Source organism: Neophocaena asiaeorientalis, unplaced genomic scaffold (assembly GCF_003031525.2).
Source record: "Neophocaena asiaeorientalis asiaeorientalis breed wild unplaced genomic scaffold, Neophocaena_asiaeorientalis_V1.1 scaffold381, whole genome shotgun sequence".
Lineage (NCBI taxonomy): Eukaryota > Metazoa > Chordata > Mammalia > Artiodactyla > Phocoenidae > Neophocaena > Neophocaena asiaeorientalis.
Genome location: NW_020172812.1, coordinates 2917350 through 2938772, shown reverse-complemented (window position 1 = coordinate 2938772; position 21423 = coordinate 2917350). Strand labels below are relative to the sequence as shown.

Here is a 21423-nt window from a genome sequence, read left to right as displayed (position 1 = left end):
CTGGCCAGGTGAAGCCTTGAGCAACACTCCTGGGAATTCCTCTGGGGAGATGTCGTTAGGCTGAGGCCTCCCCTTTCTGCTGATACTCAGCTTGCCCTTAATGAGTCAGATTGTCCCCGCAGGCGTCCTTGGGGTCCAGTATCCAAGCTCCATCCTAAGCCTTTGAAAGACATACAAACAATTGGCTACATATGTAAGTGAACCTGGCCAAATTTAAAACCATTCTATAAACTAAGCTGACCCGTTAGCCACCTGCCCAGAGTGAACAGGTGATGGAGTGGAAATAAAGGAACCAGGGAAAGAAAACAACGGAATCAAAACCACATATCCACTCATTCAGGGAAGGTTAGATTGCTACAGAGACAAGCGCTAACTCAGTTTATTTCCGTTCCTCTGAAGATTCTGAATGTTGCACTTTTTCTCAGGGACCAAAGTTAGGAGTGTGGGAGGCTGGAGAGAACCAAAGTGACCTGCTCCAAACCCCATTCCTTGTCCTGACAGCCTGAACTTTGTCCTTGTGGAATTGTCCCATTCTGTAGCTTAAAAAATTATTCTGGGGCTTCCCTGGTGGTGCAGTGGTTGAGAGTCCGCCTGCCGATGCGGGGGACACGGGTTCATGCCCCGGTCCGGGAAGATCCCACATGCCGCAGAGTGGCTGCGCCCGTGAGCCATGGCTACAGAGCTTGCGCGTCCGGAGCCTGTGCTCCACAACAGGAGAGGCCACAACAGTGAGGGGCCCACGTACCGAAAAAAAAAAAAAAAATTATTCTGAATTCCACTGAAGAGGCAAGACTTTGAGACAGACCTGACTGCTCTCCAAGCCTCTTTCCTTCTGGCAAAACACTGCTTTAAAATCAGAGCCTATGTAGCAGCCACCTTCCCCTCTCCTCACTAGGTTTCCTGTTCCTACTTCCAAGTCTGATGTGACCCTAGAAGCCAGGCACAGCATTTACCAAGGCCTGTCCCCACACAGCAGCTGCAAGAATGAAGTCCCAGCCTAATCACTGAGTGTCTTAGAAAGGGGACTCTGGAACAAAATCCTTCCTTGGCTGGTTGTGTGTCCTGAGATAAATAGCTTGAGCTCTCAGAGTTTCAACATCCTCCAGGCAAGAGATCAGTGATGTCTGTAAAGCATGGAGGTCCCTGGAGAGGGAGGGTGTTACATCCTAGGACTGCAAGGAATTACTAGTGAGGACCCAGGCCTCCTCGGTCAGCTTCGAGGAAGAGGAGGGCACTCCTGACCCAATGATGGGGCTGGGGTACCAGGAGGGGGTTGTCAGCTGCACCGGTGGGGATGCAGAACCAAGAGGGAGCCAGAATCCCCATGTCCCCTTCCCTCTCCCTGCAGATCCAGTCCCTCCCAGAGCCTGCACACATCAGGCCAGGTTGCTGGGATGTAAGAAGAGGGCTGGGGTCTGGAGAGCTCCACAGAGGGCAGGAAATTTAGAGAGGGAGGGGAAGTGTGGAAGCCTGAGGTTCCTGGGAAAGGGAGACACAAGAAAGACTCCTAGGACCCTCAGGAAAGCATGCTGCCCACATCCCTTAAAGGTGACATGTCTGGAGCCTGCCTTTGGGGGTAGAACTAAAGTCCCTCTGCACAGGGAGGCCCAGCCCCAGTCCCCCATCTTTCCCCCAACACTTCCCCTCCATTTTTCACAGATTTTTTTCCTCCTCTGAGCACGGGTCCTGCCCCTCTCAGGCCCTGCCCTTTGCTGCTATTGTGTGTGAAGCAGAACCCAAATCGGAAAGGTCAGAGAGGGCCAGGCTTGCCATCCAGGCAGGAAGGATGCAGTCCGCCGCGTGGGACAGTCCTCACCCCTCGCAGGCCCTGTGGGTCTCCGAGGCGCGCCACCTCTGGAGAGGGACCCTGCAAGCTCGCTACCTGGAAGACTCAAAGTCATGCTTTAAAAACAAAGAGCATAAAAACTTCTTGGGGAGAACGGGTGTTAGGAGATTTGGGATTTGGGGAGAAATTGTCCAGCGATCTCTTTTTCTCCTTCATTCTCACCTCCCCAGAAGGAACCCCATTGTCACCCAGTGTCCTCTGGAGCCCCTGCGTTTAGGGATTGCCCCCTGGCCAGACCTTCCCATCTCTGGAAGCATCTCTTTGCAGCCTCTGCTGACAAGCCTGCTCCCAACTTTGTCCTCGGAGCCTCAGAGGCTACGCCTAAGGACAGAAGGAGGGGACAGACCGGGTACCCTGCAGAAATGAGCACGAGTGCGAGTCTCTTGAAAAGCCCCCTCCCCACTCAAGAGCCCCCGCGCCCTGGCGGCCGCTGCCGCGGGGAGTCCTAGGAGCATCGCCCCGGAGGGCGCGCTGCGTACCTGCGGCATCCCGGCGCCGGGTGGACAAGGTCCTGAGCTCTTTATTCCGGGTCCGGGGACACGAGCCGCTTCTCCCAGAGGCCCATAGGAAGAGCACGGGTCCCCTCTCTCCCTCCTCTGCTCGAGGATCTTTCCCGGCTGGGCTCTGCGGGAGTTGCGCTCTCGCCGCCGCAGATCAGAGGACCGCGGCTCCTCGGCGTGGCCACCAACGCCGCCCCCCCGCCCCCGTCGCGGTCCCCGCCCGGGTGACCGTGGGGCGCCCAGGGCCGGGGTGCCCGGCTCGGGGAGGCGTGCTCCGCCGGGTCCGGGAGACACGAGAGGGAGGGGCTCCGGGCTCCAGGCAGGGCACGTCGGGTCGCCCAGGCACGCGCGCGGCTGGGGACCCCGGGAGTCCCCCCGGGGCCGGAGTGTCGGGGACGCAGAAGCGGCAGCTCGAGGCGAGGACACGCCGGAAGGAGCGCGCGTTCCCTGGGCTCAGGCTCCGGAACGACCGCCTGGGGCGGGAACGAGGGCGGTGGAGCTCGGAGCGCGGCTCGGCGCGGACTCGGCGCCCGAGGCTCCCATCCCGCAGGGCTGCGCCCAACCCGGTGCTCGGGACCGCTCGGCCGCTCACCTGGCCAGCCCCGGGGCCACCGCCAGAGTGGGCGGTCGGGCCCGATGAGCTGGCGAGATTTCAGAGAACCGGGAGGAGCCTCCCCTCCTGCCCACACCGCCCTCGCAGGAGACGCTGGGAGCGACCCAAAGGTAGTTCCCTCAGACAAGCCCAACTGGACGCCGGGGTCAGCTTCATTTCAGCCGCCTGACCTCTGTGTTAGAGGCTCTGAGAACCGCTTTCCGGAAAGCAAGGAAGCGGGGGGGGAGGGCAGCGGTGTGGATACGGGAGAGAGAGGTGGCCTCCCACCCACCCAGGGATATCTGTTCAAAAGGCTAGGATGACCAGAGCTAACTTACAGAGCACAGATCTCCAAAAGTGTACAGATTTCTCAAGAACTTAAATATCAAATTAGCTTTTGATCCAGCAATTCCACTTCCCAAAAAACCCTGAAAGCCGGGACTCAGATGCTTGTACATCAATGTTCATAGCGGCATTGTTCACAACAGGCCAAAGGGTGGAAACAACCCAAACGTTCATCAACTGATAAGTGGATTTTTTAAATGTGGTGTACGCATACATTAGAATACTTCTTATCCTTGAAAAAAGGAACGAAGTATAAAAGTGTTGACGAGGATGTGGAGAAATTGGGACCCTTGTGTGCTGTTGGTGGGAATGTAAAGTGATGCGGTCACAGTGGAAAACAATATGGCAGGTCCTCAAAAGTTAAAAAAAAAAAAAAAAGAATTACCATATGATCCAGTTATTTCACCTCTGGGTATATCCCCCAAATTATTGAAAGCAGTGTCTGAAAGAGATATTTGTACACCCATATTCACAGCAGCATTATTCACAACAGCCAAAAGGTAGAACCAACCCAAACGTCTATCAACAAATGAATGGATAAATAAAATGTAGTAGGTACATACAATGGAGTATTTTTCAGCCTTTAAAAGGATGGGAATTCTGACACATGATAGGATATGGACGAACCTTAAGGACATTATACTAAGTGAAACAAGCCAGTCGCAAAAAGACAAATACTGCCTAATTCCACTTATATGAGGTACCTAGATGCATCAAAATCATAGAGACCAAAAGTAGAATGGCACTTGCCAAGGGTTGAGGGGATAAGGGAAGGGGAGTTCCTACTTAATGGGTACAGAGTTTTAATTTTGCAAGATGCAAAGAGTTAGGGTGATGGATCGTGGTGATGGTTGCACAGCAATATGAATGGACTTAATTCACTTAACTGTACGCTTAAAAATGGTTAAGATGGTAAATATTCTATGTATTTTACCACAACAGAAAAAATGGGGGAAAAAAGAAATGAAGTCTTGATACATGCTACGATATGGGTGAACCTTGAAAACATCACATTAAGTGAAAAAATTCAGACACAACAGGATAAACACATGACTCCACATATATGAGGTACCTAGAATAGGCAGATTCATAGAGCCAGAAAATAGAATGAAGAAGAGGAATGGTGAGTTATTGTTTAATGGACACAGAATTTGTTTGGGTTGATGACAAAGTTCTGGAAATGGGGCGTGGTAATGGGTGCAGAACACTGTGAACACACTTAATGTCACCGAAGTGTACACTTAAAGTTGTTTAAAAACAAAACAAAACAAACATAAGCCATGGGCTTCCCTGGTGGCGCAGTGGTTAAGAATCTGCCTGCCAATGCAGGGGACACGGGTTCGAGCCCTGGTCCGGGAAGATCCCACATGCTGCAGAGCAACGATGCCTGTGCGCCACAACTACTGAGCCTGTTCTCTAGAGCCCGTGAGCCACAACTGCTGAAGCCTGCGTGCCTAGAGCCCGTGCTCCGCAACAAGAGAAGCCACCGCAATGAGAAGCCTGCGCACGGCAACGCGCAGCAACGAAGACCCAACGTAGCCAAAAATAAATTAATTTATTAAAAAAAAACAAAAGCCATGGAAGAGCTCAGATCTCCTTAGTAAGGCATCAAAGTTTGGCCTCCAGTTGTCCACAATGGAAATGGGGCTGCCAGGGGTCTGGACTTTTACTCCTCCTTGCCACTATCAAACTTCAGGCAAGTCACAGAACTTTTCTGAGGCTCCCTTTCCTCATTCACTAAATGAAGGAGTTGAGCTTGCACTAGGAAACCACTGCCATGTTCCAGCACTTCATACAGTATCCTCCCCTGGCCCATATCCCTCCGTGGACACCTTCTTCTGTTATTTCCACAAAACTCCTGTCTTTTGCAAAAATGTCCCAGCCTTTCACATTTCTGAGTCTCATGTCCCCTAGGACATGGAACATGATAGCGGTTAAAAGCATGACAGATAGAGTCAGCTATCTCCTTTCTACCCAGTACTGCACACAGGAGCTGTGTGACCTTGGACAGTGTGCTAACCAAAGCCTAGCTTTCCCACTCATAAAATGGGTGACAGTAGCTCCTACTGCACAGGACTGTTGTGAGGACTGGATAAGATGAGGCAGGTAAAGTGCTTGGTGCTATGCAGGCCCCTGATAAATGCCACCAGTTACTCTCACTCTGTGATTCTTTCCATATATTGCTCCCTGAGGTCCTAACCAACCCTTGAGATCTTACTCATGTGTCATTTCTTCCAGGAAGCATTCCTTGATTCCCCCAAGGCTATTCAAACCTTTCCTTGCCACTTGGTGCCTCTCTTTAAATGTATTTCTGTGTACCAATTTGCTTTCCATCTTGCACAGTTTCCTGAAGAAGAGGTATGTCTCATTCACTTTTGAATCCTGTTCTGTATTGTTTCTCAAACTTTCCTGATGATAAGAATCATCTGGGGTGCTAGTTAAACATATGGATTCCTTGATCCTGCCCCAAACTCAGGGAAGATATAAGATAGACACATGTTGACGTGTCCTTCCATATAGCCTATCTGTGTTCGTTCCACATGGCATGTCTTCCTATTTACTCAGAAAATCAAAAACAAAGCACAGAGTGCATTAGTTATCTATTTCTGCATTCCAAATTACCCCAAAACTTCAGAGCTGAAAGCAACAAACATGTATTACCTCACTGAGTTTCTGAGGGTCAGGAATCTGGGAGTGGCATAGCTGGGTGGTTCCAGGTTCAAGGTCTGTCATGAGATTGATGTCAAATTGTCAGCCAGGGCTGTACTCTCAACTGAAGGCTCAGCTGGGGTGGGGCGGATCCACCTCCAAGTTCACTCACAAGGTTGTTGTCTAGTTTTCACTGGCTGTTGCTGAAGACTTCAGTTCTTCCTCATCGTGTGGGCTTCTCTCTAGGCTGCCCGAGTGACCTCACTACATGGCAGCTGACCTCCCCTCTTCTGCAATATGCTATTTTTCACACACTCACATACACCCTGCCACAGTGTGGGAGGGGACCACACAAGTGTGTGAATACCAAGAGGTGGATCATTGGGGACTGATTTGGAGGCCATCTTGGAGGCTGGGTACAATGCAAAACTTAGAATTTTCCTATTTCCCCTTCAAAAACCTGGCAATGAATGGTTCTTGAAGCTAACAATAATGCTAGCCTCAATGAAGACATTTTTGACCTTCAGAGTAGTGAGGTACTGGATGACTTGTGGAGTTGGAGTCATGAGGGCATAATTGGAAGAATGTATTGGCCAGGACCCCCATGGGGGAAATGGAAATATTAGAAGCAGATACAGTCTGGCAGGTTCTATGCACTGCAGCTCTTGGTGGGGACTCCTTTGAAGGGCTTAGTCCCTACATGTCAGTTTCTGCCAAAGGCTTCAGGGGAGCCTTCTCCATCTGTGAAGCAGACATCTATCTGGGGCCCAATTTTAATAATTCATCTCTGTGACAGAGTTAAACCTAGGCTTATGGCAAAATCTGTAAATAAAATTTTTTTTAAAAAAAATAAGGAAAGAAGAAGGAAAGGAAATGAGTTTAAAACAATCTGGAACTCCAATGATGTAATTTCTTCTTCAAATGTGTAGCCCCAAAGACACAAATGACCTGGAAATTTTTTCTGTGGTTAGAGTCTCCTGCTGCAAGGGGCAGATTCCTTGCTTCATCCCACCGACAAAGCAAGTCACAATATCGGAGAGAATTTCACCTCAGGGAGATGTTACCCAACAAAACCAAAAGAAAGAACTCATTTGGAAAGCACTTTTTTTTAGTGCTTTTAGGTATCCCTCACCCCTAAATAATGTTCTTGAGCTACCTTGGATTTTTTTCCTTTCTTATTCCACTGGCAGGAATCTTCCCAAAGGTGCTTTGAAATTTCATTTCTTCATCACATCATTCTATAATTATGTCCTTTGGTTTAGACATGAAAGTTTAACATCTTGGGGCTTTTTTCAGCCATGCAACTCCTGTGTTGCTCTAGTAAATACCACTTAGAAACCCAGCTCAAGGAGAGCCTTAGAGGTCCTTCAGTGAGCACTCTTATAGCGAGAAAAGAGCAAACAGATGCTCAAGAGGAAAGGCCTTTAGCCCAAAGGAACAGAGCAGCGTGACTTCAGAGCTCAGATTGGAATCCAAGTATCTTGAAATTTAGCTCAGCCTCGCCTCTCTGCTCAGCCACACCCACAGTGCACATTGCTACCTGTTTTTAATTTACCCCTCTTTCCATGATCCTTGGCTCCAGGGTTCAGCCACAATTCCTCCTGACAAATTTTACTAAATCAGCTTATTTTCTGCTTTCATCAGATTTGTTCCCTGGGCACACTCTCTCATCCAGTGCCATGAAAAAAATCAAGAATTCCTGGAAGACACCCAGAGCTGGCTCAGAACTCATCCTGCCTCCTTTTTCAATGACCTCCCCTGCACTCGAGCCAGCAATGCTTGATCAGCTTCCCAAAGCCCACTCAGCAGGTTGTTTGGACTGCTCTCTGCCATTCCTCTCCAGCTCCCCAAATCCCTCTGGAGGAGATGTGAAAGGAGATTCAGCGAGGCACAGAGACATGCTCTCATACCTGATGGAAACCCAAACATGCCAAAGATGTCAAATGTCTTGTTAATTTCATTGGTTTGATGCCATCCTTGACAACTTCTTAATGGTCGACAATACTATTCATATATTTATCTGGAGAAATAAACAGGTCATGGCTTATAAGAATGTTTTTTTTTTTTGAAAAAGAAGAGAAGAGGATATTTTACCTATGAATATCAAAATATCATGAAGGCTCAAGAAGACAGCAGGTAATGAGTTTGAGCAGAAAGTGTGCTCACTGTTAAGCTCTAGATACATCCCGGCATGAAGTCTAACTGTGGAATCATCAATCTGGAATATTTTACATGGGGACTGTAATGCAGCTGACACATGGTGTCTGCCTCAGATTCCAATCTTCCTAGCTAAGTCCCAGGTGAAAGGGCTACAGGCAGCAGGACTCTGGGAGACAAGACAAAACAGGGAGGGCTGTTTGGGGCCTCCTAGTACAGAGTGGCTAAGAAAGCCCTTCTCTCCTTGTTTAAGAAACATTGCCTGGGGCTTCCCTGGTGGCACAGTGGTTGAGACTCCGCCTGCCGATGCAGGGGACACGGGTTCGTGCCCCGGTCCAGGAAGATCCCACATGCCGTGGAGCGGCTGGGCCCGTGAGCCATGGCCGCTGAGCCTGCGTGTCCGGAGCCTGTGCTCTGCAACGGGAGAAGCCACACAGTGAGAGGCCCGCGTACCGCAGAAAAATAAAAAAAGAAAGAAACATTGCCTGGTTCTAATGCAATGAGGACCACATGGAATGCCACAGTGCCCTGGCACCTTGCAGCTCAGCTTCTGAAGATGAGATGGGTCCTTCCACTGACTTAATGCACTCTCAGAGGGAGTAGCACAGTCAGGCCCCCAAAAGTCTTTATGGAGGATGTGTTGGGACGTTGAGAAGAAGGTGCAAGGATTGTTCAAGAACTGGAATGATAACCACCACTGCCTCATGCCCCACCCCAGAGACTCCTAGAGATAAGGGGCTGGAATGTTCTGATTATGGAGGTGGTGGCAGAAGTGAGTTATATCTTTATGTGGGCCCACTGTACCCACAGGCTAGGAAATCCTGGTGAGACTGGAGTTACAGAGGAATTCATTACAAAGGAAGGAGCCCACACCACCTCTATCACCAAGTATAACACTTAGAGATAGAGTTGGTAAATCATAGCCATTGTCTTACTAAGTACTTTGTACTCACATTGTCTACTAGTATTCTTTGATTCAGATAGTTCATTCTTATAGTTTCTTTTAAGGAAAAAAATAAATATTCATAACACTATAAAATAATAAAATGTAAGAAAAACCCCAAAGTCATCAAAACTGGGTTATCAGTTTCCTAGGGCTGCCGTGACAGAGTACCACAGACTAGGTGGCTTAAAGCAACAGGTATTTCTTCTCTCATAGTTCTGGAAGTTAAGTCTGAGATCAAGGTGTTGGCAGGGCCATGGTCCCTTTGAGTCTCTAAGTAGAATCCTTCCTTGCCTCTTCCTAGCTTCTGGTGGTGGCTGTCAATCCTTGTTGTTCCTTGGCTTACAGCAGCATCACTCCCATCTCCACCTCCATGGTCACATAGCCTTCTTCTCTGTATGTCTCTGTCTTTATATGGCATTTTCCTCTTATACAGACACTAGTCATATTGGATTAGGACTCACCCTGATGACTTCAATTTAACTTGATTATATCTGCAAAGACCCTATTTCCAAATAAGGTTACATTTGCAGGTACTGGAAGTTAGGATTTCAACATATCTTTGGGGAGGACACAATTTAACCCATAGCAAGTATACTGTGATACATTTATGTGTGATGGAATACAATGTAGCTATCAAAAATAGGACTATGAAATCAATCTATGCTGTTAGAAGTCAGGACAGAAGGACAGTGGTTACCCTTGGGGAAGAGAGATCACAGGCAATAACCATTTGGAGGGTTTTGGGGGTGTTAGTAATATTCTTCTTCTTGATCTAGTAGCTGGTTACATGGATGTGTTCAGCTGGTAAAAATTCATCCAGCTGTACACTTATGAAATGTACACATTTCTGAATGTACAATATATTTCAATGAAAAGTTAATTAGGACATAGTGCTGTAACAGTATATTGACTGACATGGAAAGATAGTCATGATACATTACTGAATGGAAAAACATCAGGTTACAAAACCATATTGCAATATGATTCCATTTGGAGGGGAAATGTATGCATCATCTAGAAAAGAAAATGTCTGGAAGGGCAGAGGAAATTGCTAACACTCAGCTCAGAGTGGGAAGAAAATACAAGTGTTTTCCCCCTCGTTTCCACTATTTGTATTTTCTGATTTTTTTTATTGCAGCTATATTATTTGTATAATCCTTTAAATTTCATAAATGAGAAAAGGGTGAATTGATTACAACAAATAGGAGATTCACCTATTAGGGGAAATCATTAACTTAGATCTTTATTTTACACTATATTCCAAAATGCAATAAGGAAGGATTAAAGAGCTGAATTCAAAGAATTAAAAACTGAAAGAAAACACTGATAAAAATTTATGAGATTCATGAGATCTCAGAGTGGCAAAGCCTTTACTAAGCAAAAAACAAAAAGGTAATAGATGAACCCCAAAGGCAATGGATAGATTTTTCTACATTAAAACATTTGAAAGTCAGAAAAACCATAAACAAAACTAAAAGATAAATGTCAAACTAGGAAAAATATTTATGGCAAATATTGCAAACAAAAGGTCAAGATCCTTAGTATATGAAGTACTGTTACTTTGTAATAAGGAAAGAGCTGGTACCTCGAAAGAATAATGGGCAAAAAGGCAATTCACAAAAAGAAATGCAAATAACAATAAAATGTATTTTAAAGTGCTTACTCTCACCAGTAATCAAAGGAATTTCATCTAAATACAATGGCATAAAATTTTGCCTATCAAATTAGTCAAGATCACAAAATGCAAAAATGGAAATTGGATCAGTAGCTTAATTTAAGAATTCAAATCAACACTCTCACTTCGGGAATGTCTTAAGCTTTCTCTGATTCTTCAGCCTTTATGCATTCTGCCCAGAGTTGCTTTGTAATAAATGTGAGTTGATTCAGTTGATTTCACACAACCACATTTCCCCCTTCTGATTTTTGACCTGCCTGACATTTGCTTGAGTTTCAGCCAGGAGAACAGCCACAGGCACACGGCCAAGAAGATGATGTCATTCTACAGAAAGTCAAGTGTCAGAGTTCTGAGCTCCTTGTATGTGTAGAGAAAGGCGCAGGAGAAGGTTGAACTCAAATTACATGTAAAAATGTGTAATTAATCTTTTGCATGGTTTATTGAATAAGTTACAAAACTGTCTTAACATTCAGACCATTTTCAAGTTGTGTGTGTGTGTGGTGTGTGTATGTGTAGACGGTTGTGCAGGGGCGTGGTGGGAGGTGGAAGACAAGTGATATGCACAGCAAACACCTGGAAGTACTTTTATCCCTGCCAAAAGCCAGACTATAGTGATATAGCTCATCTAATGAAACTGCTCTCAATGTTAATTAACCAAAAGGCGGGGGAGGGCTGAATGGAGTGAATATTGAGACAAAGGACCGGGACTTCCTGTAATTTAGGTAAAGTAGAGCAGAAGCCACCACTTGGAAGGAAGGGTCTGAGAAGAGTTAAAGCTGCCCAGACAGAAATGCCACTTTGTATGGCAGCACTTAACCTCCTCATCAGCTTTTTACCTGTTGATGATGTCACCTCATCCATGTGCAGGTGTCTCCAGACTCTACGCTCACCTGCATCCGCTCGTGCTCTCTCTCTCTCCCCACATCACATACGATTCTCAAGAATAAAGAATACGTGTGTGTGTGTGTGTGTGTGTGTGTGTGTGTAGTGTTTAATTAGGCATAGTATGTGAAGTATATATTTTCCATGTTTTTAAATTTTGCCTGTGATCACAAAAGTAACATGTGTTGTTGTTAAAAAAAAAAAACAACAAAAAACCTCAAACCATACTAAGTATAGAAAATGAAAATTCTCACACTTACCTTTATCCCTAATCCCATTATTAGCAGTTTGGTGTGGGTATTTTCCTAAAAACAGAGTATCTTAAAACAACCTTATATAAAATTTATTAATGTGATACTAGCATATGTCAATGTATACTTTAAATATACAAATAGAGACAATCGACTATAAAGTCACAAATGTTCAAAATACCCACCTCAGGGGCTTCCCTGGCGGCGCAGTGGTTGAGAGTCCGCCTGCCGATGCAGGGGACACGGGTTTGTGCCCCGGTCCGGGAGGATCCCACATGCCGCGGAGCGGCTGGGCCCGTGAGCCATGGCCGCTGAGCCTGCGCGTCCGGAGCCTGTGCAAAAAAAAAAATACCCACCCCAGGACCAGAGCCTGTTACTGGTGTAACAGTCTACTGGTGGATGTGGTTCTTTGGAAGACTCTCTGTGTATGTATTAAAGACACCAGGCAGAACAGTCTGTGCTTTGGTAGAATTCCAAGCTCAGACGATTTTCCGTGGGGAGATTGTCTCCTGGAACCCATGAGGAGAAGACAATAATGCAGCTACTCTGCATCTGAGTGATGCTCAGGCAGGAAATAGGTGAGACTTGCCCTGCAAGAGGATGGAACTCCTTGGAGTAGGTGGCAGGAGGTGCGGAGAGGCCGTATGGAAGGCCCAGTGGTAGAAGCGAACTGCCCTGGTCTTAGAGAGACAAGATGGTTGTGCGGCCAGACGCTGCTTCTACTTTTCTGATTGACAATGGGGACAGCTGGGAGCAAAGGCTTGGCAGTGTGTTGGAGCCCCAGGTTCTAGGCAGCAGGCCTCAGTGCCACCTCTAGCCAGGAAAGCAACTAGAACTGGCCCTAAGCACCCAATAGAGGGGAGAGATGCATTCTGGTATCAGAGGCAACAGTGGGGAAGAGAGGCTTCTGGTTACAGTCTCTCAGTTTTGTGGTTTAAGCCGTGACAGTCACAGAACTCAGCTACACACCCTGGTGGAACCAGGTCAGGTAACGGTGTGAAGTCCTCCAGCCTCAAGGGGGCACACCTGAGTTCTGACCCCATTAGCTGGACAAGAGCACACAGAACTGGGCTATGGATACCAAAGAGTATCCAAAGCTCCCTGACTCCCTGCACTATCCTCCTACATCAAGGGCTTCCCTGTAACTTTTCCCCAATTCGCCAGGCTGCTGGATGAGACCGTCCAGGGTGTATCCTACACAAACTACCCAGACAAGAAGGCATGCAGAGGCCGAAGCCCTGCCCACACACCTCGTGCCAAGCTGATGGCCTTCCTGTGGCCTGAGTCCACCCAGAGGAAGGGGTGCCTTTAGACGAATGAAATGCTAGCAGTGGCCCAGAGTCTGTCTACTGGTCAACAATCAACACTTGGTCCTCAAAAGTCTTCGCTTTATCAATTCAGCATGCCAGTTGATCGTTTGCATCCAACTTTGTATTCCTCCATTCTACATTCTGTTGGGTAAAGAGGCTCCAGGACTAGGCTGGAAGGCTAACATGCTGGGCTCAAATTTCTACCCTGCTGTTGTCTGTGTGGTGGTGTACAGCTTGTCTACCTTCTCTGGGATTCGGCTTTGCCATAATCTCTAAGAATCTCTAAGACTCCTTCAAGCTCAAAAATTACATGATTCCTTTGGGCATCAAGTTTGAGAGATTCCCACACTGTCAAATTTGCTCCAACTAGTCAAATGATCTCCTTGGGCTTTGAGATCACGGCCCCCACCCCTGAGTGGCTGCTGGGAGAGGCTGGAAAGCGCACCTTTGTTAAGCCGACCACGCTCTCACTGAAGCCAGCCACCTTCACTTCCACATCCTTCAGACCCTGGTGCATGTCCCTGAAGATGTCCTGTGGTTGCCATGAGATCCCATCCCACTCCATCTCCCAAAACTTCCAGTGGTAGCACTTAAGCTTCTTTTGTAGCTGGAAGAAGATTTGAGTAGGTTTCTGGTTCTTCAAAGACCTGCTTGATGTGGGTGGCCTGCTGTTTGTCTGCACTGCTGGCAAGTTTCAACTAGTCATCAGCGTTGTCCTCTGGAATGTTTGTACAACCTCCATCTGTTATGTAAACTTCAGGGTCTTCTGGTGCAGGTGAGCGATAGCAGCCTTTGTGCACTGAGCATCTCGTATTCCATCCATGGAATCCATTGGATGCTGCCATCAATGCGAGTGGAAGTCTGGGCAAGGCTACTTACTTCCAACTACTCCATTTAGTCTCGGTTGAAATGCAGCAGCAACACAAGCTATTTCCATCACAGTTAAGCTGCTAGAAGCATCAGTCATAGCTAGAGACTTGGGCTGGCCTGACTATAACAACTGCCATCTTCTGGCCAGATTTCCTATTCCTATTGATTTGGTGACTTCCCCTTGCGGTCTCTGGCTTGCCCCACCTACTATGAAAATTCATCTCTTCCTTTATCTTGGATGGCAGTTGGATCTGCTGTAGGACTCATTCAGAGCTGTGGGGTGGGTGGAGACACCATCAATCTTAGCACACGCGTTCTTGCTTTCCAGATCCATTTCAGGCTCGGGTCTACCTGAATTTGCCGCACATCGTGTGGAGACACAGATGACCTCCTGTGCTGGTGTTGAAAGAGATGCTTCAAGCCTTGGCCAATCACATTATTGTTCTCCAAAGCATTATGGGTCATTTTAACAATGTGTGTTCTGATTCTGTCTGCTTTCTGGCCTCTGCATCTGCAAAGTAGTAAATGTGGCATTTTCTACTTTGACAGTTTCTTGATGCTATTTTTCCTTTCTCTCTCTTCCCTCATTAAGGAAGGTTTGCAGCTAAGTCACCCTTCCCTGACCTGGGACACTGTACCAATGGTCCAGCCCCTCCACCCTGCCTCCCAAAACATACCTTTTGGTTCTTTACAACACATTGTATCTTTGATGCTGACTGTCACCATGAAAGCTTTCACCTGACTCAATGAAACGACAAGTACTCTTTTGCTAATGACTTAGCTGCGTGATTGGGTGACGAGACTATACTTGGAGGCAGTAGCAGGAAATGACAAGCTACACTAATTGCAAAATTCTTTGGATCTGTTTTTGATTCCGTGCAAGGGATGCGGTAGAGTAGCGGAAACTGAACTAAATATAGGTCCAGCTCTGGTTCTGCCACTAACAAGCTGTGTGGCCTTGAAAATGCTACTTTACCTTTCAGGTCTCAATTTCCTCACTTATTCAAAAATATCATTTGAGTATCCTTATGTGCCAGGTGCTGTGTTTATCACAGGTAAAGAGAACATGGTCCAGATCCCTTTGTTGGTGGGTAACACAAAGAAAGAAAGAAAGAAAAGTAAGAAAGATAAGAAAGGGAAGGAATGAAGGAAGAGAGGAAAAGATGGAAGAGAGGATGGGGTGCAGGGTGGAGAGATAAATTAGGAGTTTGGGACTAACATATACACACTACTATATATAAAATAGATAAACATCAAGGACCTACTGTATAGCACAAGATATCCTGTACTGTATATCTTGTGATAACCTATAATGGTAAAGAATCTGAAAAAGAATAAATATTATATATATTATTGTTGTATACCTGAAACTAACACAACATTGTAAATTAACTAAACTTCAGGTTTTTTAAAAGGTCAAAAAAGGGAGCAAGTAAATAATCACAAATTATAATATAAAACTGAGTATTTTTCAGCTTTTTCTTTATCCATAGAACTATTTACTCGAAGAAAATCTACCAAGGCAGCCCATGAGCTGACCTGGTTGATCTCCACCTCTCTCACACATGGCACTCAGCCCTTGCTCAGCCCATGCCTGCCTTCTCATTCCTTCTGGATCAGGCTAAACTCTCTCCCACCTCAGGGTCTTGGCATTTGCTGCTCCTTTGCTTATAACACTGCCCCTACATTCTCAGATGGCCTGATCCTTCGTTTCCTTCATATCTTTGCCTAAATATCACCTGAGAAAAGACATCTCTGTTAAAACTATCTAAAATAATTCTGTGTCTTCCAGTGCCCTTCCTACCTTACCCTGCCTTGTTTTGCTTTTCTTTGTTTTTCTGGGGGTTTTTTACATTTAATTCTAGAAATTATATACTCATTCTTTGTCTCACAAATGTAAATTTCATGACAAGGAGTTTGTCTTATTAATTTCTAAGTTCTTAGCTACTAGTACAAGGCCTGGGGCAGAGTAGGAGCTCAATTAATATTTGTTAAAAGAACATGGGGAGAAAAAATTAATGTGGAGTTGGTTTTGTTGAAACATTAGGGAAGGAACTAAGTCCTACACCATCGTTTCCCTCCCGATGTAGCCCGTGAGGACACTTTCGGGTCTAACACTGTAGGATTTCATGAATCCATTCATCAGGAAAGAGGTCTCATGTGTTAAACTTTATTCATTATTCTTTTTTTTAATTCCAAAATTTGTACTTTGTTCTAAGAATTATGCTAATAGTACAAATAGCATTATCTATTCTGTCTTGCAGTTCATGGTCTACCTATGAAAACAGATTAATCACAATTATAATATGACAGATGAGCTGGGAAGACAGAGTAGCTTCATGCAGGGCACCTCAAATTCCTCATCTATAAAAGGCATATTTACTTCTTGACTTCAAATTCTGTTATAAGAATGAAATGAGAAAATGGATATGAAATTGCTTGAAATACTGCATAACATCTTCAAATGTCCAGTATTGGTATGGTTATTCAAGATCAGACAGGACTTCAGCAAAATGGTAGAGTAAGGAACTTCAAAGAGTATGTCCCTCCATGAAAGCAATGAAAAAAATGTCAAAAACTGTAAGAGTCAGTTTTGACAGGAATCTGGAAATTAACCAAAGGCTTGCAATAACACAGGGAGCACTTACTCAAGAAAAACAGCTAAATCTATGTTAGAATGGTTAGCTTAGTGGTGTTTTAACTTACCCTAGTCCAACCACCCACTCCCCAGCTCAGTAACAGCCTTGAAAATAATGGTCCACATTCTCAATACCAGAGAGAACAGAACAAACCACATTCACAAAGAATTGTCATTATTTGACCTACTAGTGACTCTTTGGAAGACTGCTTGAAAGGCTATCTTCATCTCACTTGACTCAAAACTCAACTAGTACTAAAGCCACTACCCAGGAACATTTGTCAAAAACAATTACAAGGAAATATTTTAGCCACGGCTGCCTGAGGCAATGGATAACAGCTGGGCAAACAACAGACTAACCTGGAAGCTTGAAAAGAATGAGTAAGGAATGAAGAACTTTGAAGAGCTCCTAAATATTTCCCGGAGTATAGAAGGCTATTTACATGCCCAGAGCTGTGTACCTGCTCAAGAAAGACCCAAGAAGCCCTACACTCTCATTACTGGCAGACCTTGAGACTCCGCATAAGCATAACATGAAGCTTAGGACAGAGCTGTAAACTTCCAGACTAGATGCTAAATGTATGCCTCAACACTCACAGAGAGCCTGTTGGCAAAAGCTCTAAGAATTTTTGGTTCCAGGTGCTTAAGGAAATCTCTGTCCAAATCATTAGGTAACCAAAAAATGAACAGACCAGAAACATCAGTAGCCATACATGGCAAAGAATACAGACTTTACAGAATTAGTTCAGAAAAGCCACTAAAAAACAAAGACCAAAAGTACAACAAGCAGCAACAACAACAAATCCTAGGGAGGGAGGAGAATCTGATTTCCAGAGTTGCCCACATAATAGTCAAAAAGTGCAGTTTTCAACAAAATATTACAAAGGATATGAAGAAACAATACACAATGAAATATAAAAGCAATCAATAGAAACTATACCTGAGGAAGTCCAGATGTTGGACTTACTAGACAAAGATTTTAAATCAGCTGTTCAAAAATATGTTCAAAGGAAACCATAGAGAAAGAACTAAAGAAACTAAGAGAGGGTCTCATCAAATAGAGAATAGTCCAGATTTGAAAAGTACAATAACTGAAATGAAAAATTCAATAGAAGCTCAGCAGCAGATTCAAACAGGCATGAAAAGAATCATCAGACTTGAAGAAAGTTGATTGAAGTTATCCAGTTTGAGAAAAAAAGAGGAAAAAAATGAACAGAGCCTAAGAGACCTGTGAAACACCATTAAGTATATCAACATATGTACAAATGGGACTCCCAGAGGACAGGAGTGAGAGAAAGGGAATGGAAGAACATTTAAAGAAATAATGGTAAAAATCTTCCTGAATTTATTTTTCAAAATTAAAAAAAAATTAATCTACACATTCAAGAAGCTCAAGAAACTCCAAGTGGAATTAATTCAAAGAGATTCACACAGAGTTGCATTACAATCAAACAGTTGAAAGTCAAAGAGACAATCTTGAAAACCGCAACAGAGAAGTGACCCATGTACAAGGAGTAATCACTAATATTAACAGCTGATTTACCACCAGAAAATATGTAGGGACATCACATCCAAAGTGCTGAAAGAAAAAAATGAACAAACATTAATACAACATATCCAGACTTACGGGATGCAGTAAAAGTACTGTAGAGAGGGAAACTTATAGCTATAAATACCTACTTCAAAAGTAATAATTTTTCAAGTTAAGGGACTTGAAAAAAAGAGCAAACTAACTCACAGCAACAAAAAGGAAAAGATATTATAATAGAAATACACAAAATAGAGGATAGAAAAATACAGAGAATCAATGAAATGAAAAGTTGGTTATTTCAAAAGATCAACAAAATTGAGAAAACTTTAGCTACCCTGACCAAGAAAAAAAAAGAGAGAAAAGTACTAAAATCATGAATGAAATGACTAAAATTAGTAAAAGCAGGAATGTAAAGTACTAAAAACCACAATTACCAAAACTGACACAAGAAGAAATAGAAAATCTGAATAGACCTAAAAGAAGTATAGAGATTGATTTAGTCATAAGTTACAACAATGAAAAGCCCAGAACCAGATGGCTTCACCTGTGAATTCTATCAGATGTTTAAAGAAGAATGAACACAAATGCTTCTCAAACTCTTATAAAAAATAGAAGAGTAGTGAAAACTTCCTAACTCATTCTATAAGAACAGTATTACTCTGATATAAAAACCAAAGGTATCTTAAGAAAGGAAAATCATAGATCAATATCCCTTATGAATATAGACATGAAAATCCTCAACAAAATACAAGCAAACCAAATCCAGCAACATATAAAAAGGATTATACACCATGACCCAGTGGAATTTATCCCTGGAATGCTGACTCAGTATATGAAAATCAACAAATAAAATAGACCATACTAATAGAATAAAAGGCAAAAACCACATGATAATCTCAACTGATACAGAAAAAAATCTGACAAAATCCAACACTCTTTCAACATAAAAATGTTCAACAAACTAGGAATAGAGACAACTTCCTCCACCTTATAAAGGACATCTATGAAAAACTAACATCACACTTAATGGTAAAAGACTAAAGCTTTCACTGTAAGATAAGGAACAAGACAGAGATGTCTATTCTTACATTTCTATTCAACATTGTACCAGAAGTTTTAGCCAGGGCAATTAGTAAAGAAAAAAAAAAAAAAGAAAGAAAAAAAATTCCAAAATAAAATTAAGAAAACAACTGTATTTACAATAGCATCAAAAAGATAAAGTCCTTAGGAGTAAATTTAATCAAGATAGTGAAATACTTACACGTTGAAAACTACAAAACATTGTTGAAAGAAATTAAAGAACACCTAAATAAGTGGAAAGATGTCCCATGTTAATAGATTGGAAGACAATATTATTAAGATGGCAATACTCCCCAAAGGTCTACAGATTCATTGCAATCCCTATCAAATTCCAAATGCCTTATTTTAGTAATGCACCATTATTGTAGCAAAGGCTAACTCAGACAACATATACCCAAGAGAAATGAAAATATATGTTCATTCATTAACTTGTACACAAATGTTCATAGCAGCATTATTCACAGTAACCAAAAACATACAAATTTTCATTAACTGATGAAAGTATAACAAACGATGTGGTATATCCTTACAATGGAATATAATTCCACCATAAAAGGAAATGAAATAATTTCTCTTGCTGAAAGAGAAATACATGCTGCAACATGGGACATCTTAAAAACATTATGTTGAGTGAAAGAAGCCAGACACAAAAGACCACATATTCCATTTTTATGAAATATCCAAAAGAGGTATCCACAGGGACAGAAAGAAGAATGGTAGTGGGAAATGGGGCGTGACTGCTTAATGGTTACAAGAGTTTCTTTTGAGATGCTGAAAATGTTTTAGAACTTATTACAATGGGTGGTTGCACGACTGCTGTGCGACATTGTATTGTTGCTGCCCCCAGCACTATACCCACCATCTTCATAGGTCTTTAGACTCCTGTTGCTCCTGTGAAAAAGAAGGGTTTCCATCTTTAGCTATATTTTAATTCCTATTCTAGTAACTGCCTCAGAGAAGACAGGATATGACTGTACTAAGGTCCTCTGGCTATGGGCCGAATTCCATTCAATTCAGTTCAAGTGTTGAAAGTACCTCTCTCCCCAGCTAAAGCAGAAATTAACAAAACGTTAAACCATTGGTTATTCTATTTTCTGTAGCCTTACTGCTAGGAAAATGAACATTTAGGTTCTATCACACATGCCAAGTCCTGAACTGAGCCCAGGGTAAGGGTCTGTCACTGGGCGTGGCCGGTAGACCAGCATTTTCATGGGGCACAAAGGCCTGCTCTGTGGAACCTTTGCAAGAAGGACTGAGACCCAGTTCAAAAGTCAGTAATTTGAGTAATCAGCAGTCAAAAGCTTCAGCAAAAGTAGTTAGTAGATCTTTTTTTTTTTAATCCCTATAGTCTTTCATTCATTCAGTTTCATACTCCCTGCCCAGCAGACTTTTCAGATTAAAAAATAAAAATAAACCAAAACAAACCAAAAAACAACAGCATTCACAGTTAATACTTCACCTATGCACAGTGCCTTTGCCTGAGATGCATTTCTGCAAATGGAGGAGACTAACTCCCAAGGGGAGAATCCAGGTTTTTCTACAGCATTCTTCTCTTCCCTCATGACCTGGTCACCCTTTGGGGCCAGATGCCATGCTTTGCCAAGGAAGGGAGCAAGTGTTCATTGAGCACCTATTATGTGCCAGCACTGTATATACACTATTCACTTAATCCTCACGACAACTCTATGAGGTAGGTCCTATCATTAGTTCCTTTTCACACTGAAAAAGAAAAAAAAAAAAAAAAGAGGCCAATGCCCTAAAGTCACACAGGCAGTGAATGGCAGACCCAGAGTTCAACCTCATGTTTCCAGAATTTGAACTTTATGTCCTTTCCATTCTCGTGAGGCAAATGAAGTACTGATTTAGAGAAGAAGAGCACTGAACATGGCCTCCCAATTCTCAGGTTTTGGGGGGTGGGGATTAAGAGGCTTCCTGAAGTTTCATTATGTTACCTTATTAAACATGATTTTTATTATCTGTTGTGCATCAGAACCACTAGAGGAGCATTTTCACTATACACATGCCTGGAATTCACACACTGGAAGACCTGGTTAGCAAGAGAATAAAATGTATTTAGATTTTCTTGCAATTTTTAGAAACGATACCAAATATAAATAGTAAGAGAATGAATGAAGCTCAAAGGAAATGTAT

The 21423-nt window shown here is 43.7% G+C and overlaps 1 pseudogene; it reads right to left on the bottom strand.

The window, feature by feature from the left end:
• Nucleotides 1-13523: 13523 nt before the first annotated feature.
• On the bottom strand, nt 13524-14749 carry LOC112397428 (transmembrane and coiled-coil domains protein 1 pseudogene; annotated as a pseudogene).
• Nucleotides 14750-21423: the final 6674 nt, after the last annotated feature.